This window comes from Delphinapterus leucas, chromosome 4 (assembly GCF_059928025.1).
Source record: "Delphinapterus leucas isolate spDelLeu-1000000601 "Yukka" chromosome 4, BTC_Dleu_Yukka2, whole genome shotgun sequence".
Lineage (NCBI taxonomy): Eukaryota > Metazoa > Chordata > Mammalia > Artiodactyla > Monodontidae > Delphinapterus > Delphinapterus leucas.
Window position 1 is genome coordinate 41717437 of NC_143132.1, and position 22904 is coordinate 41740340.

The window sequence follows — 22904 nt, forward strand, 5'->3', positions numbered from 1 at the left end:
ACCGTGTATGTGCACCTGTTATCAGGGGATGGCTGAGAACCTAAACCTAGAAATGTTATGCTCTCCTTTGATATGTAATTCAAAGTAAAAGCAGTATCAGTAATATAATTATAAGATAGGTTAGCAAAGTTCTAGCTTTTCCCCTGAAAATAACTTATTTATGTTTATTTTTTCTTTTGAATATATCAAACATCTTTTTAGATTTTGGAAATTAAAAAAACACCACAAACTAAAAGTTTGGTGAACTTGCTGTCTCCTGTGTAGATGTTGATCTGTCTGATGGCTAATCCATCACTAGTGGATGAATTAGGCATTTAACCAGCTAAGTATGCAGAAAGGGACTTTTTTTTGATATATATATCTAATAGATGGGAAAACAGAGACTTCAGGGTCGTTAAGTAATTACCAGATGTCACACAGACATTGCTCGAAACAGAACTCAGGTCTCTCAATTGTTCAGTTTCTTATCACACCTCACTCCCTGCCTCCCCAGTATTTCAGAGTTGGCTAAAGGACTATATCTTTTACATCTTTTCTAGGGCTAAAACTTGGGAGAAGTTTGGAGTAGGTGGGGTTTGAAGAATGTGTTTTGCTTCTCCAGTTACAGTCTCTCATTTTTCAATTCATGTGGGTCCTCACACTCTCCACACAGCCTGCCCTTCCGCCCTATATACTATCAGAGCATTCTTGGTTTGGATCATCACACTATTACGCAAATGGAAGTTTGGGTTTGATACACTCTCACACTCAGGGATGCGGCCATCTGGAGGGACAAGCAGTCTGATTTTGTTGAAATAATGACTTAAGAGTGGAATTTCTGTTGTCTTAAATAGTGGTTTTTTGAGAGGAAGATCACCTTCTTGTCAATCAGTCAAATTTAAAGCATATAAAAACTTGTCTTGTTCCCAAGAAAGGCCCTTTTCTCCCTCTCTCCATCTCTCTCTGTCCCTCCCTCCCTCCCTTCCTTCCTTCCTTCCTTCCTTCCGAGGAGCATATTTCTAGAAATGAAAACCTAAATCACAATATTACATTTTTGATTAGTACAGTTAGTGGCTCCATCTTCCTTTCATGTAAACCTCTCTTGGTAGAATCTCACTGTATTATCATGAGATACTAATCTATCTTGACACTAGACTGTGACTTCCTCAAGGACTTAATAACCTTTACCTTGTCTGAGAGGCCCAGGGACCTGTCTAAACACCTCTGTTCACCCGTATAATGGTGTAAGCATTCCCTATCAATAAATGCCCCCCCCCGTTTAATAAAATGTAGACCAGATGGTAAGCTTACAACTCACCTACAGCTTAGTTTACATTTTTTTCTTAAAAAAAGGTTTTTTTATTATTATTTCAAAAGAAAAACTGCTTAAACTCATTTTCCACTGTCACAAATTCAATTATATGAAATAAGAACAAGTCAAACTTCACATTGAGAAGTATTTTCTGATATTTTGTTAGCTGTGCTTATGTAGTACTGCCAATTATATTTATTAGCCCTAAATATTAAACAGCTGGCAGAATTCCATTGTATATAAATAAGACATTTGAGACCTGGACAAGTGCCATTTTGAATACAGCCAGCTGGTGCTTTTTACAGCTTTATTCAGCCTGGCAGTACTGATTCCACAGTGCACTCAGTGTTTAGGTAAATGACAATAGAAAAACAGGTTGTGAAGAGAGAATTACGTAGAAGATTCCGTTGTGTAGAAATATACCATTTCAAAGACCTGTTAAACCAAGGAAGTTATACTTTATGCACCTGTTTGTTGAATTTGTTTACATTTTTTTGTTACCTAGGCTATGTTTTTAATCTTTAATTTTCTATGTGCCCATTTTGTAGAGCGCTGAGTGATGTCATGCAAAATGATTGCTGCTTTATTTTTTCCTCTTTCAATAATATTAAATTTTTTCCAGATTTATTTATTTATTTTTGCAGTACGCGGGCCTCTCACTGTTGTGGCCTCTCCCGTTGCGGAGCACAGGCTCCGGACGCACAGGCTCAGTGGCCATGGCTCACGGGCCCAGCTGCTCCGCGGCATGTGGAATCTTCCCGGACCGGGGCACGAACCCGTGTTCCCTGCATCGGCAGGCGGACTCTCAACAACTGCGCCACCAGGGAAGCCCTCCAGATTTATATTAATCATGAAAGTGTATTGAACTTAACAGTAGTGTACAGTTTAGATTCTCACTTCATGTGTTGAACTTACTCTTTTGAGGTACTACAGACTTTAATTTTTTTTTCACCAATATTTCCATGTGAATGCCTTACCTTTGTTGAGTTACTATATAGAGGTCATTTATTATGTTATTACATCAAATTAGTGTTTTAAATTTGTAAATATATAATATTACATTGAATAAGATATGCAGATAAATATTGATAAAGTTACTTGAACATTTATGAATATAGTGAATATAAAGTAATGTTAAATTAAATGATGAATTTGGACTTAGTACAATGCTAAAAATATTTCCTTGTTTTGATTGACTGTGTATATTCTTAGAATTAATTGGTAAACATCATAGACAATATTGATTGATATGTATCATGTGTGTGCATTTGTGTGTGTATGAAAAGCCTAAATTAAGTAGCAGCCTTGTCACTGTAGGCACTTATATGAGATAATTGGCCATGACATAGCTCTGTGGCATCACTTAAAGGATTGGTTTGAGGAATGCAATATAGGAACTCTCTTGACTTGTTAGAAAATAAATCTATTACATATTAATAAACACAAAAATTCTCTTAGCACCTCACTCTGTTTCTTTGACAATTATATTTTAAATCATATCGGAAGTATATCCAAAGTAAAAACAAGCAATCTGAAGAAATACAAAATTTTAATGGGCAATATAAAACAGCTTACTTTATTCTAATAATATAAAAAAAGATGATCTAATGTGTGGCATTTTGTTTTCATTTGTTTTGTGATTTAATGATTTAAATTATAAAAAGAAATGGATTCATTCTTTTTCATAGTTACCCCTTTAGTACTCACAAATAATACTTCCTTAATAAAATGTTGTTGAATAAACACATAGATGAAGCACATCCAGACTGGAATAAGCCAGCTAACATCTCATTTTATAATGGGCTCACCAGTGACATCCATGTTACTAAATGCAGTGGCTCCGTTCGCACCCTCAACTTACTTTCTCATGTGGCAGGAAAGTTTGACAAAGCTTATCATTAATTATCTTCTTGTTCTAGAAACTTTTTCTTCATTTGGTGTTGGAGCATAATTTTTGTAGTTCTCTTGCTTTACTCGTCACTTTTCTTTTGGCTCTTTTGCTAGATTCTCCCAGGATTCTTGATTTCTAATAAATGAAGAACCCTAGACCTCACTCTTCAAATCTCTTCTCTCCATGGTTATTTCCTAGTCGATCCGACCATCTGTATATTGACACATCACATCTCTGTCTTCATTGTGCTTCTGAATTCCAGACTCACAAGGACACAGGCTTGATGCCATCTTTGCTTGTATGTCTAGTAGGCATTTGTAACCAATATATCCCAAATACCTTCATATTCCTCCTGCAGACCGGCTCCTCCTACAGTTAATCTTCTCATCTTGATAAATAGTTTCCTTCCTCACATCACTCAGACCTCTGCTCATAACAGTGTATCAGCATAGTGGTTCTTGACCACGGTATCATTTTACCCTCTTTGATTTTTCGTTATTTGGTCTCTTTCTTCCCCTAGAAAATAAGTTCCATGGAACGTGGGGCTTTGCTGTTTGTTTGTTTGTTTTCCCCTACTGGCTCTATATCCAGTTTTGAATAGTGTCTGGTTCATAATAGGCCCTCAATAAATACTTTTGAATGGATTGAATGTAAGACTGTAATAACGTGTTTCTTTCATGTTCTACCTAGACCAGATGCTTGTGTCTGGAGTATAGTGGTTAAGTGGATTCCTATCTCCTTAGAAAATGTATATGAAAATTTCTGAAGGGATTAAATTTGAGTCTTTCTCAAGAGTATAAGGAGGACTAAACAAAAATGATTGATCCTACATTATGAATTGAGAAGTATACCATAGACTATAATGGATATAATGTGAGATTGCCATTAATGTCTAAACTTTTATTGTGTTAGTATTAATACCCAATTCTTCATTCCAAGTATAGTATTGAAAACTATACTAATAAACTTAGCTCTATTCTGAATCATGTATCTCTTCTTGAAAAGTAATGGTTTTCAGAGATATTTCTTTGAGTTGTTCATTGCCGCATATCAACCTGCCCTGACACAATTGCTTTTATTCCAAAAAAGAACCCTTGCTTTAATTTGCAATATTTTTTCCGCATCAGCTGCTCTTTTTAAAATATCACTGTAATTACTCTATTTTTAACAAGGAAATTAAAAAGAAGACATTAATTTTGTTCAATATATTCTGCAATTTATTATTAATTTATGTCTTCGTTTGTGTGATAGCCCTGTTATTTTCTACCCAGATATAAGAACGGAAAACAAATTTTAAACTCAGCTCCTTTTATTTGGAAGCATAATTTCAACATTAGGTCTTAGCTGAAAACAGGTCTCTCATTGTGCAGAAACTTGGACTCTAAGATACTTCCTGTGCGACACCATTAAACATCCTCCATCTGTAGCCGTTCAAAGTTTTGCTGCTTAACTGTTTCAGGACTACTTAACCTAAAGGCTCTACATGCTTCTCCGCTATATTTTATATATTTTATTGAAATCAGGATGCACTTTCCTTGACTTATCTTTGTAACCCTTGCTAGAAAATGCTGATAAATAATTTTTGTAGGCTGGTTCAATTATAATAAAAGGTCTTACATTCTTTTTCTAATTCTCTTTGAAATTCTGTTTGTCAAGCACATGTATGAAAATATTTGAACCAGGAATTTCAGAGAACAATGTAATAGATCAACCAATTAACTAAGTACCAAAAATGTAACCTTTATTTGAATATTAAATTTTGCATAAATTTTATTACATGGTGTATCCTTTGCTAGGGCTGCCATAACGAAGTACCACAGACTGGGTGGCTTAAGCAACAAAAATTTATTTTCTTCTAGGCTAGAAGTCCAAGATCAAAGTGTCAGAGGGTTGCTTCTTTTCAGGGCCATGAGGGAAGGATATGTTCCAGGCCTTTCTCCCTGGCTTATACGTTGCTCTCTTCTCCCTGTGTCTTCACATAGTTTTTTCTCTGTACCTATCTGTGTCCAAATAGCCTCTTCTTATAAGGCACCCAGTCATGTTGGATCAGGGTTCACCCTAACAACCTAATTTTAGTTTAATTCTCTTTAAAGACTTTATCTCCAAATATGGTTAAATCCTGAGGTACTTGGGGTTAGGAATTGAACATATGAATTTAGGAAGGAACACAATTCAGCCCTAACACATGGTTAAATGCTTTCCTGTTTCATTTTGGTTTTATTATTGGAAAAATTAAAATATAATGTTTCTCCTTCATTGGTTGAGCAAATATTTATTGTATGACCCCAGTTAGATATTATGACAGATTAGGAGACAACAGTGTTTAAGAAAAATTAAAGGGAATTTCTTCAGACCATTAATATGCTCTCTAGCTTACCATGGCTCCCTTGAGAAGCCATCATGCCCAACCAGCTTTATACTTTATACCATCTTCTCCTGCAAGTATATGAATTTTTAAGCACTCTGCTAGATTCTTTAGCTGCACAAAATTTGTACTCTTAAAGGTGACATAAATTTACCTTCAGGGAAAATGTAACCTCTTTGGAGAAAAATGCTTAAGCAAATCAGTGCTGCAGTAAGAGGTAACATATGCAATAGTGGAATTATTTAGGAAGTGATGGAAAATGTACAGCTGAGGAACAAGGGACTCAGGCTTAGCCAGGAGGGAAGAAATCTTAACAGACCAGGTGCCATATGAATTGGGATTTAAAGATCAAAGAGTAGCTCACTGTGTAGACACTGGGAAGCAGCAGAGCAGGGAAAAGAGGAATTCTGATTTTTATATGATTGTAAGAGTGACACTTAAGTGTCTTTTGGAATGAAACCCCCCAAATAAATATAATAATAATAAACACTAGAAGGAAAAGTAAAATAAGCAAAACTAAATCAATGGAGAAGTGTGATTAAGAGTACCATCTGGGGGCTTCCCTGGTGGCGCAGTGGTTGAGAGTCCGCCTGCCGATGCAGGGGACGTGGGTTCGTGCCCCGGTCCGGGAGGATCCCACATGCCGCGGAGCGGCTGAGCCCGTGGGCCATGGCCGCTGAGTCTGTGCGTCCGGAGCCTGTGCTCTGCAGCGGGAGAGGCCACAGTAGTGAGATGCCCGCGTACCGCAAAAAAAAAGAAAAAAAGAGTACCATCTGTGAGTTAGAGTGACTAAGTTCAAATCTTCTCTCTCACCTCCTGGAGTGTGTTGACAGGATCATACTTAATATTATGTTAGCTTAGTGTCCTTATTTATTGGAAGAAGATATTACTAATCTTTTACCCTATAGGTTAGTTATGAGAATTAGATTCTACATGTCAAATCTTAGAAAATTGTCTTCTCAGTAGAAAATAGTCAGTGCATGATTATGTTGGGGACTAGGCAAGCCTGATGAAAGAACACCAAAATCCAAGAGGAGAATCCTAGGCATTTTATTCTAAGAATCACATTACACTGTACAGTGTTCATTAACTTAGATTCAACCATCGATAATACTATTGGATGATTGCTATCTTGAAAATGGTGTATTCTGGACCTTCTTGGGTCCGGATTTACAGGAATAAAGGGTTAATTGTCTTCAAAAATAAAGGGTTAATTGTCTTCAAAACAACAAGACTAAGATTTTAAAACAGTAAACCTATGATAATGAATACAAGTAAGGGTAAAATATACTATATATAAAATCACAACCATATATACACTTTATATATATATATATATATGCTATATATATCATATATATTATAAAGTGGTATATATTATATATTATACATATTATATATGTATAATAAAGTAGAAATAAATGCTAAATGGTATTTATAACAACCTAAATGGTTGTGGGATTTAAGAATTACTTTTCCATTAACCAGAGTATAAAATTGACTAGGACATCCAACCAGAACATTTTCTTTCCAGTGTACTTATACAAATCTGTAGTTAATATTGGTTTTCTTCAATATAGTACTATAATCCTCCTTAATTCCCCAGAGTTGACTTGGGTTCCATATTTTGAAGAGGATCATAATATAGAAAACAAACTAGTACATGTTATCATTTTGGGTGCCATATAGCTCTAGATGATGAAGGATTCTGGAGTCATGTAATATTAGGAAAATAATACTAGGAGCCATCCTGCTGCTAATCCAGCACAAACAACTGCTTTGAAATATACCAGCATTAGCCACATTTGATCAGGAAAGCAGAAGCTGATCATTAGTTGTAAAATTAGAAGCAGAATTTAGAAAATTATTTTCTACTAAATGTATGTTGACACATCTGTTACTTATATCTAAACTTTGGATTTATCTTTGAATATTCTCTGAAATATTGTGTAGTTGAACTATTTTAGTTGAACTAAAATTTATTTGGATAGTAAATAGAGATATAATAACAAAGTTGTAGTTTATATTACTATAATATTTGAAATCACAAAATAAAATATTTTGTTGAACACCTTCTCTTTATGTGGAACATTTATAAGATATGGGAACATTTGAGATACCATAAATAAGTAAATGGTCAAACTGTGAACAAAGAAAACAAGAACTCCGTAACTTATGTAGTTGGCTATTATTTTTGGATTCAAAATTTTTTTTAAGTTCAGAATGGCTCTCAAGATAATTAATAACTGTTTTCCCAGTTGATAGTGGCCTTGGCATTACTGTGGTAATAATTATTGTAATTTCATAAATGTATTTTGCACAATTTAATTTGTCATTAGGAAAATTTCCTCAATCATTTTATATTGGATCAATTGCTTTGTAATATTTTGCTATACAAAATAATGTTCTGAATACACACCACTTAGCTTTATAAGTTTGTTCCAGTGTGTTTATTTGCTATCTAAATATTAGATAAATAATATTGAACCATTTTTCCATTCTCAAAATGTCTAAATTTTTATTCACCCCTAATATTTTATTAAATCCCGTGTGTTACACTTATTTCTAATCCTGGACATGTGATTATTTAAAATCCCAATGTATTTCATTGTTTTTGCTTCTAATCACATTCACCTTGGGCTATGAAACAGAATATACTATGTTGTAGAATATTTGTAATCATATAATTTTCACAGTGGAATGTTTATCACTTTTGATTTGTTTACAGTTGTCTTTAAGTCAGGATTGAAATAAGGTTAAGTCCATTCTCAAATATTCTCCCAGAAAGGTAGCTTTTCTTTAAAAAATACTACTATTTCAGAACATGTTAAAACATACTATAAAGGAGATAAATTAATGGGCTTATAAAATTAAGTTTTAATAAGACGGTAAGTTTCATCTAAAAATATAGCAGTGCAAAATATAGCAATGCATGTCCTTGCGTTTGTTTCAGACCCATCACTCTTTGCCCATAACTGAGGGAAACTTTTAGTTAAAATTTCCTAGAGATAACTAGTGGATCAGAACTCTACCAAAACTGATGTTAAAACTAGTCCTTTCTGTCTTGCAGAGATAGTATGGTATATTGGTACTAATGCAGGACTGAGAATAAGACCTGGATCTTGTTTGGTCTAAGTTGAACCCTTACTAGCATTGTGACATTGGACACTTTTATGTCTCTCCAGAGATCAGTTTCTTCATCTGTGAAGAAAGTCTCTAGGTCCCTGTATGTGGTAAAATGCATTATGCAGGCTTTTTCTCTGGAGAATCACTGAGTCTTTTCTGATCAATAATACATTTTTTTTTTAAAACTACAATTACTGCCTCAACCTATTCTCTGCCATACCCTCTTTAGTTCCAGAAAGTTTTAGACAAACCTCTGCTACCTTAAAAAAAATCTTTGTAAGTCACCTGTATCCTTCTGCTAACCAGTTCATTCTTTTCAGACCATATGCTGTTTACTCTATTCTTCGTATTAAATACAGAGTTCTTGAAATTCTCTCCCGTCTTGTATCTTTGACTTGTTTTCTTCTTGTTCTACTCCTACCTCTGTAAATGCTCCTTTTCTAGCAGTAGTTACTATACTTAACTTGAAAAATATTTTTGATATGGGGAACATTTCAATATGAATGCTTTGAAAGAGCAATTTTTATATTTCCATTTCTTTCATCAGCTCATCTTTCTCTTCCTAGTCTCTAAACATAAGCATTTCAAAATTAAGTTTCTAAAATTCCTTTTGTCTTATGTATTTTAAAAATCATCTTAATCATTTCCAAAGCTTTAATTATGCAACTCCAAAATCTGAATTTCCACTCTTAGACCCTTTTTTTCTGCTGACTTCTGGGTGACCTTTCCAACTTTTAAAAACATCTTTGTCTGTGTTTCTCTTTGACACATCAGGCTCAGGTTATATTAAACAAAACTGTTGCTCTTCCTCACATAACTTCTTCCACCTATATTGCTGCCTCTCTCTGCTAATGACATTCATTTCCAAGTCACCAAGACAGATTAGTGGAAAATAGGAAAGGCTTTGTAATGGAAGAGCTTTGGGTTTGAATCCAAGCTTCACTTTTTACAGCTGTGTGATTTGAGGTGAGGGGTTGGGGTCTCTTCCTAAGCTTCATCTGTCTCCTCTGTAGAATTAATTGATAATAGTACCTGCCGCACAGGGGTTTTGCAAGGATAAAATGATGCATTGCTGGGAAAGCCCATTACTGTAATGGCCTCACGAAATGGTCAATATGATTATCAAATGTTAACTCACAGTCATTATCACGTTTTCATTTTTTTCAAAGCAAATATCCATCAATTGCCAAGTCTGAGTTTTACCTCTGAAATACTATTTGCACTCAAAAATTAACCCATTCATTTACTCATTCAATAAATGGAATATGTGGAACCGTGTTGGGTGCTGGGAATCAATAATGAACAAAATGGACAAGTTCCCATCACCCCTCCCTTGGTTAACTACAATATCTCTAATTCATCTCCTTCCATTCCTCCTCCAACCCATCCTTAATACTCTTGTCAAAGTAATGTCCTAGGGCTTCCCTGTTGGCGCAGTGGTTGAGAATCCGCCTGCCGATGCAGGGGACACGGGTTCGTGCCCCGGTCCGGGAAGATCCCACATGCCGCGGAACGGCTGGGCCCGTGAGCCATGGCCGCTGGGCCTGCGCGTCCGGAGCCCATGCTCAGCAATGGGAGAGGCCACAACAGTGACAGGCCACACACACACACACACGCACAAAGTAATGTCCTAAATCTGATCTTTGAATCTCTTGAGTGATGAGAAAAACCTCAATTACATTGCAAACTATCCACGTGATCATCGTCCACTCCTCTAATTTTCTGCTGTCCTCTTCATAGCAACCAGAGTGATCCCGTGAAAAGGCGGGTCTTCTCAGTCCTCTGCTCAGATCCTAGGATTGGACCTAAACTCCTCCAACTCTTCTCCTCCCTCCCTCTGTCCCGACCATACTCTTTTTCTTCTTTCTTCCTAGGACATTCCAGATACACTCCACTCCTTATGGCTTTTTATGCCAGACACACTCCTCAGGGCTTTTTACTTCTATTTCCTTTGCCTTGAATGCTCTTTCCTGATATACCCATTCTCCTTTAGTCAAATATCACCTGCCCAGTGAAGTCTTTCTCTGTCATGAACCATCCTTTCAGGCCTTTAATTAAACCACACCTCTGGTGAGGTCTTTGTGGACCATTCTTTTAAAATACCACTATTAAGAAGACATAAGTTTTATATCTTCATATGTTTTTAGTCTGTCTGTCCCACTAGAATGTAAGCTCCCTGAAGAGAGAGATTTCCGACCATTTGTTCACTGCTGTAATTCCAGCACCTAATAGATTCTCTAGCACATAACAAGTTCTGATAAACATGTGTCGAATTAATCAAGGAAAGACTACCTTCATCTTTCACTTTAGCAGCTTCATAATCCCCAAACTCAGTTGGTATTTTTGTGTTTTTATGCCTTTACGTATTGCTTCCTCTGCCTGGAATGTGTTATTTTTCCTCTTTCTCCATCATCACCCAATCTCACTAGTCAAAATTCCACTTATGTTTAAGTCTCTTGCCTATATGCCACCTCCTGGCTGCTGTTCTTTCTCTGGTCTCACATTGGCTGTTGCCACTCTTTGATGGTGTATGTCGCAGTCTCCACCCTTCTCTGATATCCTGCACCCAATCTATCAGATCAAGTCCTTCGGATCTACTACCAAAAGAGTTCCAGAATCTGTTCTCCCCACCTTTACCAACAATATCCTATCCTCTGTCATTTGAACTATTATAATAACCTCCTAATGATCTCACATCGTAGGTCTTTGTTCTTTACAGTTTGTTTTTCACACATCAGCCCTTGACCATTTAAATACATGAATCAGATCATGTCACCCCTCTGGCCAAACCCTTTACTGAATACCCCTTTGCCTGAAAATAAAATCCAAAGTCCCTCACATGGCCAACAAGGACCTAAATGCTCTTATACTCAACTTCCTTTCTGACCTAATGTTTCATCACTTCACTCCTGGATCATTCTGTTTCAGCCACAGTGGCCTTCTTGCTATGCCTTGATTACAACACCACCCTCAATCTCACAGCCAATGGGCTTTCTGTTCTCTCAGTCGGGGATGCTATATCCACAGATATTCTCTAGGCCTGGTTACTCACTTCATCCAAGTGGCTGCAAAAATGAGAACTTAGCCCTGGCTACCCTATTTGAAATGTCATTTCATCAACCGACCTGTGGTCTTCTATCCCCTTAGCCTGTTTTCACATTTGTTTTTCTTTATAATGATTATCATCACCTCACCTTTCATGTGTGTGTGTGTGTGTGTGTGTGTGTGTGTGTTTACTCTTTGTTTTCTTTTAAGGAGAACATAAGCTCAATGAAAACACTAGTGGGTTTTTTTTTTTTTTTTTTGCGGTATGCGGGCCTCTCACTGTTGTGGCCTCTCCCGCTGCGGAGCACAGGCTCCGGAGGCGCAGGCTCAGCGGCCATGGCTCACGGGCCTAGCCGCTCCGCAGCATGTGGGATCTTCCCGGACCGGGGCACGAACCTGTGTCCCCTGCATCGGCAGGCGGACTCTCAACCATTACGCCACCAGGGAAGCCCAACACTAGTGGTTTTATTGTTATTTTTTCCATGGAGAAGGAGGTACCCAGGGCATAGAAGGGTGCCAGGCTCACAGTGGATTTCTGTTAATGAACGAATGACAGTCTAACATTAGGCTTACACAAACATATTTCCATTCTTATAATTAAGATTTTTCAAGGTCAGGAAACCATGACTTCTGCACCTTTATCATAGTGGTAGCACCAGAAAACAATTTTGTAACATGTAAGTGCTTAATAAATATTTGTTTTACTTAGCAGGTAACAACTATGTAAGCACTTATTAACTACCAATATAATCCACTAAGCAACTGAGCAATACTCTAAGGAAGGTACTATTATCATCGCCATTTAGACATGACATAACTGAAACTTAACACAGTGACCAGTATGAAGTAAAAACGTAATAATAAATATTTTTATTTTATTAAAACATATGTCCATTAATATGTTATACAGATAGATCATATACTTTTTATTTTAAAAAGAATAGTGAAAGGAATTGAAGTCAAATGTCTAATAAAGTTATAGAACTATAGTACCTAGTAAAGTGCGGAATAACATTGGCAAAACTTTACTCCACATAGAATAGCAAATTTATCATAGATAAAAGACAGCAGGCTCATTTATAATATAAATATGAGGCAGTCTAATAGTCAACTTTTGTCATTAATTATATTTATTGAATTTCAAAACAGTATAATAAATTGCACTTGTCAGAAACTGTGGTGACCTTAAATAAATGTGAAGAATCTCTAGACTAGTGAAGTAAGAATAGGAAATAGAAATATCTTGAATTTAAAATACATTCCTATTACTTTATAAGGAAAAAAATCCATATATTCCAATGACATTTTTTGTTATCTTTAGCAGAATAATAACATTTGTGTACTGCTTCCCAGGTGCTGCACACTGTTACAGATGTTTAAAATGCATGATCTACTTTTGTTAACAACATCTCTAAAAAGAGTTTACTATGATGTTTCCCATTTTACAGTTGTGTAAATTAAATCATAGTCTATTATTAAACCTCCTATTAAGGAGCAGAGCTAGGCTTCAAACCTAGTGTCTGTTTGTCTCTAGAGCTTAGACCCTTATCTGGGCCCCCTAAGATACTCAATGGATAAATGATTAAAAATGTTCCAGTGAAACAGGGTTGCCACACTTCTGGGAAGAACAGCCAAAGATGTCGCTGCAGCTTTAAAATTGTTGCTGTAAAGCAGCTTACACCTCAGAAAAATGCTTTCAGGAATTACACTTATTGTGTTAAAAAATAAACTGAATTATCTGAAGATCTGTAAAACTTAGCATGTGTTCCACAGTGACATGAGTTAATTTCATTTCCATCACTGTGAGTGCTCCACAGGTATATAATAAATTGCTATGAATTACTGTGTCTGTGACCCATTATCATAGCAGGAAATTACATGAATCTCACAACTGGTATGAAATGTACTGCTGTCACTGCTATGCATTAATTTCTAAGTAGTTGGCCATTTGTAATAATTCTGTAAATGTCCATTTTAGCACAGTTTTCAGTCTAGACAAGTTAAGCCAATGTGCATGGAATTTTCCCCCATATTTTCAAGCAGTTATACTGAATTCTAAAATTACCTTTTTATTGGGCAATTTCATATTAAATATTTTTCCAAGAATTGGAAACATGATAGTCTCATTGTTTTACTCCCTAATATTTAAGGGAAATTTATTCTCTGAAAAGTGAAGTTATTTGGCTGTATATGAACAGAAAGAGTGAAAAAAATTCCGATAAATTATAAATGATTTTCCCCAACTTTTATAGAATAGATAAATGGTTTACTAATGATTTTTAAACTATTTTAGCCTGCTCTTTATGGAGGTAATTTTCAGATAATGGTATATGTACTTCATGGTTATAGTTCTAAACATAACATTTTTGCAATTATGTTTCTTTTACATTATAAATAGAAATATTTCACCATTAAAATCAAACCTCTATAGTGCAAAGTATACTTTTCCTATCTTTCCTTTACACTGGCATTTTTCCCTTTAGGAAAGGTAAATTTAAATAGCAGGTTTAATTGAAAACTTTCGACAACGGTGAATTTAGATATGGGCTCCCCATGGTATGTTTTATATTTTAGTGTATCTTTTGCAAGTTAATTCCTCTGGCTAGAAATTCACTTTTTGGTAGATGTTTAAGCATTTCGCATAATTTTGGAAAGTTTTTCATTGCCACCCACCATCTATCAAACTTTAAGATCCTTTTTCTTCATCTTTCAAGAAATTTTCACCATATATTCCAAAAATCTTTATCATAAATTTGTTAACACATAGTCTGTAGAAATTCATTTCCTTCTTCTTTTTTTAATTATTACAAAATACTTACAAACATGATATGTGTCTTTTATTTACTTGGTTAAGGCCACTCTGTGACACATAACTATCCAGAGTATTGATTTTTAAAACTCAATGCCTTCTGTACCCCAAAGCATACTTCTGTGCTTTGTTAGTTATATAAGTTTAATATTTGGCACATCACATGATATTTAATTTTAGTAAGCCTCTATAAGTTATTCGGGTTTAAGCACAGGGCTAAATGTTTTGGAGGGAAAGATAAGCCAAACCAGAGACCATACAGGGGAGAAAGGATAATGAACAAAGAAATAAATGAAAATATCTTCATAAAATAAAAATGGATATAATAATGATTATAACATAAAGACAGTATGTTCCTTAAGGACAGGTACCATTCCTATCTCCTTCATTACTACGTTATCAATATCGAGCTTGGCACATAGTAGTTACTCAATAAATATTAATTAAATATTCTTCAAATCATATATATAGGATCTAATGAGAACACTATTTCGTAAAAGAAAAATTAAAGAAACATTTATTTACATACATGTACCCTTGAATTTTTTTTTCTGTTGCTGCCTGCAATCTTTCAGTACAAACAGGAATCTTTCTGAAATATGTTTTAGTAGTCAAAAACTTATAATATAATGAGCTGTGTTACTCTCTGCACATGTAGCCATATCCTATATAAATTCATAAGAAAAAATATATCCCTTTATAATCTTTTGGGAAATATTCAATGTTCATTCACTCAACAGAGGTCATCTTCTTCAGGCTTCTCTTCTGGATCTCTGCAGTGGTCTTTCTAAAGCCCCTCCTTTGCCTTCTCTTTGGAGAACCAACTCCCAGTCCGGAGTAAACCATGTGCCTCTTTTCAGTAGTTTCTCACGGTAGCAAATGAAATAAACACATATCAGCTGATATTCCCAAATTGGCCCAGGCCTTTCTTTTCTAAGTAACTGCTCACATCCCTGCTGCTCAATGCCCTACATTCCAGCCTAAGTAGAACCCAGTTCCTTAAACAGGTTCTCTCCTCACATGTCTTCCTGTTGGCTCACACTGTCTCCTTCAGTGTGTCCCCATATTTCTACCTGTAGAAGTTCTAGTCATCCTACCTTTCCATTTCTTCTTTAATGCTTTCCTGGAACCTCCTTCCAGCAGTACTCCTTCCTTTCTCCACAGCTCCTTGCAACACCTCAAGTAGACAGCATATCATCATCTACCTTCAGTGATACTTATACCTCTCCCTTCAGCATCAACTCCTGTCACATTTTACTTCTCTTTACTATCCACAGTTTTTAACTTGGGCTTTGCCTATAGAAATATTTAATAAATGCATGTGGAATCAAATAACACTGCTATTATAGAGGCATCTTAAAAGTCACAAATCATTACAGAAATCACAGTAGGAGACTACCAAATTACAGCAAACTCTAAAAATTGTAGCATGTCTAAAACCAGTTGTCTTATATTTATACCAGGAGAAATATGTGATTGGAGGTAACCCTCCCACACACACTGTTTACATATTTCTGTAATGCACACGTTTTGCATTTACCACCAGATGCAAAATAGAAGACCACTATGATTAGATTTATGTTGTTTATTATAATAATATCTTACAAATCTTTGTGGGAGGTGGAAGATGAGGTTATTCAGGTGAACTTCTACATAAGGCACATCTGGGCCTCGGCAAATCTGGAATCAAAAAACAGATGGGATGAGGGCTGAGCAAAAGATTCTTCTACAGAGACAGAGGCAGGGCTATCTGTAAACTTTAGACATAGTTTCTGGGGAGATTCAGAAGTCTTGCAAGCTGATAGTGGAGTATGCTCTCAGGTCAAGTTGAGGTCAAAAGTTGGCCAAGGGACATAGAACACTGGTTCCCAACCTTAGGGAATCACCTAGGCACATTCTAATCACCTAGGCAGTGTAAAAAGAAATAGCTTGAATAGGCACCTATGAAGCAGTATTTTAAAAAAGCTCTCTGGCTAATGCTTAGCCAAAAATAAGAACCTTTGAGGTAAGGAAATTAGACAGACTGTACTCAGAAATATGGGATATTTGTCCACAGGTGCAAAGATGTGGCAACAGCCCTGAGATCTCAATACAGTACCACTAAAGCAATCCCAGCTGGTAGGAGCATAACTAAAATTAAAGCCCTAGAAATGGTGAAGCTGAGGATGCCCTAGTTCTTGTCTCCGTCTAGGGGTTTTAGGAATTGAGAAGTACTAAGACTGAACATGGAAGCTTTGTGAGTATGAGGTGCTGGCTAAAGACAGAGAATCCAAGGTAGGGGCTGATGGGGTCCCAAGGACCCCCACATGCTCAAGCTTTCAGAAGACACTTCCTTGAATTGCCTGTGTCTTGTTCTAACTACAGAATGTACCAGAATGTACCTAATATCTGAACAGAGATCATACATTTTCCTGGTCCTAACTCTTTCTCTCCCTCTCCGAAACCCTGTGTTGGCTTTCCTCAATAATAAGCTCTGGTCCTTTCACTAGTTTCCTAGTTTTCCAGCTCTTTTCAGTATACTTTACCCAAACTAGAACATTGTCCTCTCTATTTTCCACTAGACACTTCTAATACCACTATCACATTTATGCTAAATACTTATGAGTTAAAGATGGGTGGGAGAATGGATAGTAGTCATTATTATTAAGATTACTGGACATACCATCTGAGGCATGTACCTTCTATGCCTTTTTATCTTTAGACTCTGGCCTGCCTCTTGTTACTGATGCTAGATTTTCAATATCAAATTCCCATCTTCTCTCTCCTCAAACCTCTGGTTACAAATGTATTCCTCTGATTTGACCCCAAATCATCATCAACTGCAACAAAACTCCCCAAACCCCAAAATTCTATTTTACATTTGTCTCGACAGTTTTATTTTACTCTACCTTTTAACGTGACACTGTTACAAATGTGTGTGTGTGTGTGTGTGTGTGTGTGTGTGTGTGTGTACTTTTGAGACTTACGGGCTCAGAAAAACTATTTATGAATAAATGGAAATATAATGATTTTTGTAGATATATCTGTGCCTGACACTTGACAGTAACATCCTTCCTGTAAGTGATTATGCATTGCCATGCTTAAAATTCTGATGCATGGTAAATGTCCAAATATTTCTAGGATGAACACTGCATTTTGAAATAGCTATGATGTGTACAAAGAGAGAGAAACATAGGAGTAAAAACGTGAGTGGAGAAGGAATAACATGAACCAAGTTAATATCACTTATAATTACTGAGCACAAGATTAGTCATCATTAGCACTTTGTAAAGTGCAGAACTATGTGCTTCTTATTAACCACTGAATTACAAATGTAATATTGCAAACATAAGAATATTGGTTACCACTTTCTTTTTAGTATCATCTGAAAATTTCTAAGAAACTGGTTTAAACCTTATAAGGTAAATCATGAAGTTATTTTTCTCACTTTCTTAGTATTTATTTATGTTAGCCAATGCACTAAATGTAATGCAGGTTCTCCCTCTCTTAAAGAAAATGTACACATTTTCCTCCTTAATCCCTATTGGCAAGTAGCTAAAAATGTATCTAAGAGTAATTAATATCAACAATGAGTATAAATCTTTAATTACTATAATTGAGGTTTATCAAAATGAGAGTTTTTAGGTTAAATGCCAATTAATTGTTAAAAATATGTTTTCCCTCAAAATACATGTTTGACTCAGTGACAAGGAACTGTTCTATCTAGTAAATATAAATTGATTCTCCTTTACACCTTACACTGTATTTTGATGATAAGGAGGCTCACTGTGCTTATGCTACAGGGAATAGATTTCAGAATGACCCTTCTAGGGAAAAGAGATCTGGACATGTGGTTTTCTTATAGTTGTATGATCTGGAAAAAGAAAAAAAAACCCAACAAAGCAAGAAATTCAGCTCTGGTCTCTGTGGTCTAATGATAAAAGCTTATAGTAAGGATCTGGGAACCACGCTGAATACCAGAATTATTGATTTTGGGGAATTTGAGCTTTAGAAAGAATTTGAGTTCTTACTAGTTCTGTGTCCCCTTCTGCTGAAGACAATATTACTGCTGCACACCCCTTGAACAGATTTTTTTTTAAGGATTAGAAAAATGAAGAGATAGATGCCTGTACCTTCCAATTCTATATGTCACCGATTCTTTGTCGCCCATTTTCATTGTCCACATTGGCCTTGGGGCAATGACTATGACAGTATGTTATCTCTAATAATTTATGAACATATCCATTAGTTCTTGGAATAGGAAGATAGGGTAAATATGAGTATTCTTTAAATTTATAAAATGTAAGCATTACAACAGCAACTTTAATTAATGATTCCTGTTGTTGCGTTGCTGTTGCAAAAATGCTCATTTAGGAATTTTATTTCCGCTGTCTAGTCCTCAGCAAATGCTAGAGTCTGCTGTTTTTTGCAAGTGGTCTGAGATGGCAAGCCACCATCGCTTACAGGCAATATGGTCTTCATGACAAATTAATGAAGTGACAGTTGTTCTCTGCAACCTTTTCATGTGCAAAGCATGCTGGTGCTGTTTGCATTATCTTCTTGCAATTTGTACCTTTGCATTCAAGGACTTGTGATAGCTTGCCAATTAGCGTTGAGAGGAAAATGTTAAATACAGTGAGATCTCCATAATTAAAATCATATTTTACATTGAATTATGAAAATCTTTGCATAGTGTGATTTCTGTTTGATGTCTAGTAAAATGCTGTCCATAGCAGGAGAAACTTGCAAATGATTCATCAGTCGAAGTACAATCTCATATCTATTCTGATAAGGAAATCTTGAACTAAAAATTTTTAAATCAGTTGGTTAATTTTTAAATAATGATGTCCATGATTTAATGTTCTATAAAATGCCCACAGAAAACATTTATTCTCTGAAGATTTTGTTAGTTCTGTGCTTTACAATGCCATTGTAGAACCAATGTAATGGGAATAGAGAAGATACAACATAATACTAACTTTTTAACATCACAGTTTTTCAGAGCTCCAACTCAGTTCACTCTGTTTAATTTTTTCTGATATTAAAGTTATACATTAATTTTGTTTTGAATGTGACTTTATTATCATAGGCACCTAAGTGTAAAATCCTCAGAACTGAGAATCTCATGTATACTTTTCTTCTTTAAAGCTCTCCGTATAATACATTTATAGAGTGGATGTTTGAAAATGATATATTGGTTATTATTAAAAATACAGTATGAGTATTTTCTTATATTAAGATATAGATATATCTTGTATGTTAGAGCTAGGGTTTTCTAAAATAACCAAAATTTGTTCCTTTGTTTGATCTTGGGCGTGACAATGAAGACTAGCCAATTTTGCTCCAGAAAATGAGTGCCTCTCATATTCCAGACCCTGAATGATCAAAGTTATTAAAATAAGTGCTGTTTAATTATTTGCTTTTGTTTTGCTCTTAGATTGGTAGGAGAGCTAAGGGGAATAAGGAGTTCTAAAACTGTGTTTCTCACACTGGTGGGGTCCACTAATTGCTTTTGATATTCAAACACCCTAATGTAAATAATTATTTTCTCCTCTAATGAGGTTCAAAGGCCAAATAAATGCCATATTTCTTTGCTTTTGGTTACCATCAATTTAAAAAAAATAACATTTTATCTCATTTTGTGACTAGAAGTTGTGGATTGGCATTCCTATGTGTTTTTAATAAATAGAAAAAAATGTTAATACACTTTAAATGCCATTGATTTAGTTTAAAAGTATTTAAAACTTACTCCTTATGAAAATAAGTAACTCTCTTAATGGAGAAAAATTTAGGAACCCATTTCTAATGGGCTTCAGAAGGATTTCATTTATTTATTTATTTACAAAATTAAAATATATTCTCTAAGAACTTTATATTTATTATTTTCTTGAGTTATTCCTACATACATTAAAAGAAAAAAATAATTTTTATGCATCTCCCAAAAGGTGAAGTTGTGTGCTGCATATTATAGAGGATATGAATAGGTCTAAAATCTAACAAATGCATATGAAACAAAATTAAACTAATCTAAGCATGTATCATGAATTAAATTTATAAAAAAGGTATTTAATAAATATTATATAAAGCAGAAAGTTTCTTAAGCATGGCAGGGTTATGGGAAGCATCAAGGAGGAAAAAGCACAAACCAGTGCTCTCTTTTTTTTATAGCATAAAAAAAGAAGATCCAATATTTCTTTTGAAAACAGTAAAAAATGTTCACATTGACAAGAACATAGTATGTGCATAAGTGAAACATATAATTCACTAATCTCAATTCAAACTTTTAGAAAAAATTAAATGTAGGTTGGGACCAGTTTTTGGAAAAACACAAATACCAAACTAAAGAGTGTGAAGTTATTGCATAGGTAATGGGGAGCCATAGAAGATTAGAGCTCTAGTATGACGTGGAAAAATATGTATTTTCCTGGTAGCAATATAGGCTAACCTGGGCATGGTATAAAGAAAGCGTAGACACAGGAGTAATAGAAACAGATGGTATAATAGTTGTAGAATGATAAGTAACACAAACAATGTGTTGCTAACTTAAAAACTTCTCAAAACCTGTCTAAGGATCAAAGACAGCACTGCTTCACTGTTCTAAAAAGGCTTGAAACTTTTTTAAGCAGTTTCTGCTCTTTATTTTGTATTTCTTGTGATTCCATTGACACCTTCATCTTATGTGCACTATTATTCATCATGCTTAACTCATTAATTCTGCCTCTCTTTTTTTCTTCTTTGATTCTTCAAGTGGGAAGAGATCAGCGGTGTTGATGAACATTACACACCCATCAGGACTTACCAGGTGTGCAATGTCATGGATCATAGTCAAAATAATTGGCTGAGGACAAACTGGGTCCCCAGGAACTCAGCTCAGAAGATCTACGTGGAGCTCAAGTTCACTCTCCGGGACTGCAATAGCATTCCATTGGTTTTGGGAACTTGCAAGGAGACTTTCAACCTATACTACATGGAGTCTGATGATGATCATGGGGTCAAATTCCGAGAACATCAGTTTACGAAGATTGACACCATTGCAGCTGATGAAAGTTTCACACAAATGGATCTTGGGGACCGTATTCTTAAGCTCAACACCGAGGTTAGAGAAGTAGGTCCTGTCAACAAAAAGGGATTTTATTTGGCTTTTCAAGACGTTGGTGCTTGTGTTGCCTTAGTGTCTGTGAGAGTGTACTTCAAAAAGTGTCCATTTACAGTGAAGAATCTGGCTATGTTTCCAGACACAGTACCCATGGATTCCCAATCCCTGGTGGAAGTTAGAGGTTCTTGTGTTAACAATTCTAAGGAGGAAGATCCTCCCAGGATGTACTGTAGTACAGAAGGTGAATGGCTTGTACCCATTGGCAAGTGCTCATGCAATGCTGGCTATGAAGAAAGAGGTTTTATGTGCCAAGGTAAGAGTCTTCTCTATTTTCCCTGCAGTGGTATTTCTTACCTGTGAATTTATGGTAGAGTAATTGAAAGAAATGAACCCAACCTGAACTCACTTGGCAGCAAAACATGCCTCAAACTGAACAGAGTCTATTTATAGACTAAATTTATCCATCCCACTTGATGTGATGATTCATAATTTGATGTAGAAATATTAGCATGTTTGATTATGTGGTGCTGGCCTACACCCCACTAGACGAACTGAAAGAAAAAAAGTCTCTGTCTCTTTTATGTAGAGGGAAGAAATATCGTTGGCACTCAGCTAATCTGAGTCTAACAGAATTAGATCCTGCATTGACTATTTACGTTTGTGCTCATCACTCTCATAGCAATAGGTAATTCATTGCTATAAAATATAGTATTTTCTTCAGTGACACCTGTGCTTAAAATACGGGTTTACTTACAAAGCATTAGTGTTTAATAAAAATTATTTTATTTAAAAATCCAGGTTTGGTCCTTCAGTGTTTAATGTATAGAGGAGTAATGTAAAAATTTTTAAATTTTGATTCATGATTTGGCCCTTTTGGCTGCTCAGGAGGATATATATATGTGTATATATATACACATATATATATACCACATCTTAGGTGGGAATGCATATTTGATCCTTTATATAGAATCAGAGAACCTGAACTGTGTTATCAAGTTGATTTTTATTAAAAATCTCTTTGCACTTGAAGTAAAATCAATTAAAAGATAATCTTTTCCATAGAAGATTATATCAGATGATACGTTCCACTTAATCCCAAAATTTGTTATTTAGCATTAGGCAAGGTTTTGTGTTTAAGGACACAGTGAAATTATTATTAAATTTTTAAATGTATAAATACACAGGAGAATTTAAGTAACTAGTCCTTGAAATCTAGTCTGTGTTAATACCTTTGTTTGCTGTTAAACTCTGTCAAAAGAATTGAGTTTGATATTCTACTTGTGGCCATTCAGTAGGACTCAA

General features: G+C 35.4%; 1 pseudogene; it reads left to right on the plus strand.

Moving 5' to 3' along the window:
* Nucleotides 1–21248: 21248 nt before the first annotated feature.
* On the plus strand, nucleotides 21249–22853 carry LOC149749299 (ephrin type-A receptor 3 pseudogene; annotated as a pseudogene).
* Nucleotides 22854–22904: the final 51 nt, after the last annotated feature.